The 5,398-nt window shown below is 48.1% G+C and overlaps 1 long non-coding RNA gene across 1 annotated transcript; it reads right to left on the bottom strand.

Annotated features, from left to right (window-relative positions):
* Positions 1-1,414: 1,414 nt before the first annotated feature.
* LOC308187026 lies at positions 1,415-4,464 on the bottom strand. The gene is made up of 2 exons (XR_013944420.1): positions 1,672-4,464; positions 1,415-1,636 (listed from the first exon to the last, which is right to left on the bottom strand). It is a non-coding gene; the product is annotated as an uncharacterized lncRNA (long non-coding RNA).
* Between the last annotated feature and the right edge of the window lie 934 nt (positions 4,465-5,398).

Below are 5,398 nucleotides of genomic sequence, written 5' to 3'. Positions count from 1 at the left end.
TCACTGCACTGCATCCCCAGTGGTGCCAGTGCACTCTCTGGACTCCCGGCACCGCATCCCCAGTGGTGCCAGTGCACTCTCTGGGCTCACTGCTGTGCATCCCCAGTGGTGCCAGTGCACTCTCTTGACTCACTGCACTGCATCCCCAGTGGTGCCAGTGCACTCACTGGATTCACTGCACTGCATCCCCAGTGGTGCTAGTGCACTCTCTGGACTCACTGCACTGCATCCCCAGTGGTACCAGTGCACTCTCTGGACTCACTGAAGTGCATTCTCAGTGGTGCCAGTGCACTCTCTGGACTCACTGCACCGCATCCCCAGTGGTGCCAGTGCACTCTCTGGACTCCCGGCACCGCATCCCCAGTGGTGCCAGTGCACTCTCTGGGCTCACTGCTGTGCATCCCCAGTGGTGCCAGTGCACTCTCTTGACTCACTGCACTGCATCCCCAGTGGTGCCAGTGCACTCTCTGGACTCCTGGCAACACATCCCCGGTGGTGCCAGTGCACTCTCTGGACTCACTGCACTGCATCCCCAGTGGTGCCAGAGCACTCTCTGGACTCACTGCAGTGCATCCCCAGTGGTGCTAGTGCACTCTCTGGACTCACTGCACTGCATCCCCAGTGGTGCCAGTGCACTCTCTGGACTCACTGCACTGCATCCCCAGTGGTGCCAGTGCACTCTCTGGACTCCCGGCACCGCATCCCCAGTGGTGCCAGTGCACTCTCTGGGCTCACTGCAGTGCATCCCCAGTGGTGCCAGTGCACTCTCTTGACTCACTGCACTGCATCCCCATTGGTGCCAGTGTACTCACTGGACTCACTGCACTGCATTCCCCAGTGGTGCTAGTGCACTCTGTGGACTCACTGCAGTGCATCCCCAGTGGTGCCAGTGCACTCTCTGGACTCACTGAAGTGCATTCTCAGTGGTTCCAGTGCAGTCTGTGGACTCACTGCACTGCATCCCCAGTGGTGCCAGTGCACTCTCTGGACTCCCGGCAACACATCCCCGGTGGTGCCAGTGCACTCTCTGGACTCACTGCACTGCATCCCCAGTGGTGCCAGAGCACTCTCTGGACTCACTGCAGTGCATCCCCAGTGGTGCTAGTGCACTCTCTGGACTCACTGCACTGCATCCCCAGTGGTGCCAGTGCACTCTCTGGACTCACTGCACTGCATCCCCAGTGGTGCCAGTGCACTCTCTGGACTCCCGGCACCGCATCCCCAGTGGTGCCAGTGCACTCTCTGGGCTCACTGCAGTGCATCCCCAGTGGTGCCAGTGCACTCTCTTGACTCACTGCACTGCATCCCCATTGGTGCCAGTGTACTCACTGGACTCACTGCACTGCATTCCCCAGTGGTGCTAGTGCACTCTCTGGACTTGTTGTCGACGGAGGGAAGACACAAACGCTCAATATGAGTGTTAAGTATGCTTCAGCTTTAATGGATAGCTCAATTGTCTTTTATCGTGTACAGGATAATTAGCTCATACATATTGCAAAAGCCAAGCTCCTTATTGGTAAGCGTCATCTACTGCCCTATCTGTTAGTTCCGCATTCTTCTATCCGCTAGTTCCCCTTTCTAATCTAACTATAACTCCCAGGGCAGTATGCCCTCTACTATCATTGTTTCTAATTGCCTGGGATTTCTCACAAGAGTTCCCAGACAAGCTGCCTGGGATTTCTCACAAGAGTTCCCAGACAAGCCTTGCGTACGTGCCTTTGCTCTTGTTTTTCTAGACCAGCTGGGTGCGGTAATCCGCCATTTCCTTATCTTGCAGCTGCATGATATCAATGTGATTACGCGCAGCGAGCCAGTCCTCAACAATTCCCCCGTTTTTATTTTGAACCAAAAGCTTTCTATAGATTTTTCTATCAATCACCGCACACACTGCAATAAGCAAGGTACAATAAGCAACAGGGTCAAAAATCTCATGCAGAACTACGATTGTAAAGTAGTGTGCCTACTAGAATCTACATCAGTCAACAAGCCACTAAGCGCTAGGAATGTTGCTTCGCAGCGATACTGCTTCTTACTCGCACAGCACAATCACACAATCACACAATCACGCAGAGAGGCCTCTTGCACTTCTCATTCATACCACAAGACAATATCACTGAAAATAATTTGTGTGCAGCTTCAGGAGGTCCTTGTCTGCTCCCGTGGTGAGCGGCTGAGAGTGGAGACCCCTCCGAGGAAAAAATGCTCGGGGTGCACCTAGGGGCGTCCGTTCCACAGTCGATCCCACAGCCGAGCAGAGCGGCTCCTGGCGCAAGGAAGGATGCTATTATAGTTTGTATAATGACAGCAAAGAGATGCATTGCAATAAGGAGCACGTGTGGCATTGACCCCTTTTTTTTTTTTTTTTTTTTTTTTTTTTTTTTTTTTTTTTTTCTTTTTCGAGCAATTACACCTTACACATGCTATTACTGTTGCTAGAAAAACCCTACTAGTTAACTGCTCGAGCCTTTTTATTAGGCAACTAAATACTACTCGCGCCGCTACTATAATTAGGACAATTATTAGCAGTAAGCGTAGCCCTTCTTTTATCAGACCCAATATCCAACCCCCCATGTTCCCAAACCAATTTGCAAACAGTCTATCAAGCCAATTATCTTGGACCACTATCTTCTTGGTGTGGTCTCTCAGCCATTTCAGTTGCTCGTGGATTGACTCGCCATGGTCCGAGAGATTAAAACAGCACATTCCTTCGAGCTCTTCACACCCGTGGCCCTGTGCCAGCAGTAGAAAATCAATCGCCGCTCTGTTCTGTAACACAGCGTGTCGCAAGCTGTCCAGGTCCTGGGCCATTTCTGTGAGCATCTGCGTAGTCACATTTAATGTTTTCACCACTGTACTTCAAATCTACATTTTACAAAGTGACCAGCAAGTGTGCCACATTAACTGACCAACCTCTGAGATTTTACCTTTCATACCAGTGTCTTCTTGGGCTCTTTTAATTAAACACGTTTCTCATTCAAGTGAATTGAAATGCTTCAGTTGGTTTTATTCTCAGGAGCCTCATAAAAAACAAAGATATTGCACCCTCTTTGTTCAGTCATTCAATGTTCGTCTCTTTCACAGCAAATAATTACTTCATTGAAGTTAAAACTTCCAAACATAACTTACTAATAGTCTCCAATTTCAGCTCAGATCACTCGTTGAAAATACTCTGCTAAATACAGATAACTTACAATAACTTTAACAGTTAATTGTCCATAACAAACACCATGGTTTTTCTCCAGACCAATGTTCAAATTTTAAGACCACCCTTTAATATTTCTATGTACAGGTGAAAAACAGTCTTCAATTTTCTAGTCTTGTTTTAAATATAAAAGTTGGAAGGGACATTCAAGTTTCAAGTCTCCACACTGAACTTAAAAAAAAAAAAAAATCATGTGGAGGTAAACAAACCAAGTTGTATACTCCAGGAGGTAGAGGCCTTCAATTTGTGTTCATATATACATATGCACAGAATTCAGTGTTCCAACAGAAAAAGAATTAGCCAAAAAGTAATAAAAGTTATTTACTACTGTGACATTTCAAGACTTCCACAGCTTTGCCTAAAGACACAAACACAATTAACATAATTCCCTATGTGCTTTTTTTTTTTTTTTTTTTTTTTTTTTTTTTTTCTTTCCTTTTTTTTTTTTTTCTCTCAACTGTCCAGTGCAGGAAAAAATTCTCACAAAATTTCACAGACCTAAAATGTGCAAGCTAGTTTCTCTCTCTCCCTTTTTTTTTTTTTTTTTTTTTTTTTTTTTTTTTTTTTTCAAATGTCACATTTGCTTGTTTTACAGCCCAACAAGCTAGTTTCCCTAGACTAGCCATAGCATGAGCCACAGCCACTCCAGGCACAAGTGCCGCTGAAAAGAACCTTTCAGCAGGACCCCAGAGTTCGACCTGGTTATCGCAGTCACTCCCCAAAGTTTTTGAGACTGCGTCTCGTCCGTCGTTTCCATTGTTGAGTAATGTTTCGCAATTCTTGACTGTGTAGGTCAGGGGCAAACAAAGTCAAGCGTCCCAAATAGCATGGCCCCCCGTGCGCATTTGCTGGGATTCCCTGCCAGGCTCGATCTCCACAGATCAGGAATATACCAGGTGGTAAGGCCTTAGCAGTTTGCCTTGGCCATGTGCTTGACTTGTTCCCGTATGCCCCCATGGTGGTGTTGGTGGTGTCGTTGTACCCGCAATAGCTGCTATTAGCTTCGAACCCCCTTGTGTGAGAGGTCACATTAGTCCATTGAGTCATATTTTGTTTTCCTTTATTCCACATAAAGCACGTCTGTGTCCAGTTATTACTGGTGTTCCCTACCGCCACTGATCCCAACAAATCCAGTTCCTGGGGATCCCATGGCAAGCTCGTGTTCAGAGCCACTAGCGCCGCCACAACGGCGTCGGAGAGGTTGGACGAAAGATCGAACAAATCAGTACTTGCGGAATATGGTGCTAACAGTTGTTTCAGCTCCTCCTTGTTCCCTATTGGGACCCCGAACAAACAGGTGCGGAAGGGATCAGTCGCTTTGGCAAGAGACAGGCAGAATTGAGCCAATCGAGTTCCCTTCGGTATATGTAGCGGAGGGAACATGGCTGATACCATAATTTGTATCTCCCCAGTAAAGTCCTTATCAATAAGTCCTGTTAACACTAAAGCCCCATTTAATGTCGCCGATGACCTTCCAATCAGAAGTGCTCCAACAGGCTCATTATTAATTTTTACAGGTCCCATAACGCCTGTTTTCACCCCAACAGGCTTATTGTCCATCAAAGTCACATTTACTGCGGTTGCCAAGTCCAATCCCCAGGCTCCCTCTGGTGGCTGGTTGGAGGTGAAAGGATTCGTCTCGGTTGGAGTCTCCGCAGCTGCCGCCGCTGTTGAGGGGAAAGCCGCTTTTTGTGTCATCGCGGGGCGGCGGTTCCCGCTGGTCTTCCCGTTTCCCTGGGTCTTCCGCCGGCAAGCGGTTTCATTATGCGTATCAGATCGGCAAGAGGGACACCACACATTAGCCGTCCCACATTGCCTCTTTATATGACCCGCGATGCCACACCGATAGCAGCGTAGTGCAGGTCTTCTCGACGAGTGAGGTCCTTTTCCACTTTGCAGGGGGGCAAGGGCGGCGAATACCTGCGACTGACTAGCCTGCAGTCCCTGAGTAATACTTTCCCCTACCTTTCGAATAGCGTCAACCAATAGCGCTTGCGAGCCTATCGGTATCCGCGACAATCGATCAAGAGCCTCTTCTATAGTCCAGGTACTGGGCAGCGTATTTAGAACATTTCGAGAGGTTTGATTACAATTTTGAAGGGCGCATTGTTTAAGAATAGGGCCTTTGAGATATTCGGGTAACCCAGCTACCTGTATAGCTGCGGCAACCCTATCAATAAATGTTCCAAACGCTTC

This window comes from Anser brachyrhynchus (assembly GCF_964034855.1).
Source record: "Anser brachyrhynchus genome assembly, contig: SCAFFOLD_125, whole genome shotgun sequence".
NCBI lineage: Eukaryota > Metazoa > Chordata > Aves > Anseriformes > Anatidae > Anser > Anser brachyrhynchus.
Note: the sequence above shows the minus strand (reverse complement) of the source record. Positions and strands in the feature narration are given on the sequence as shown.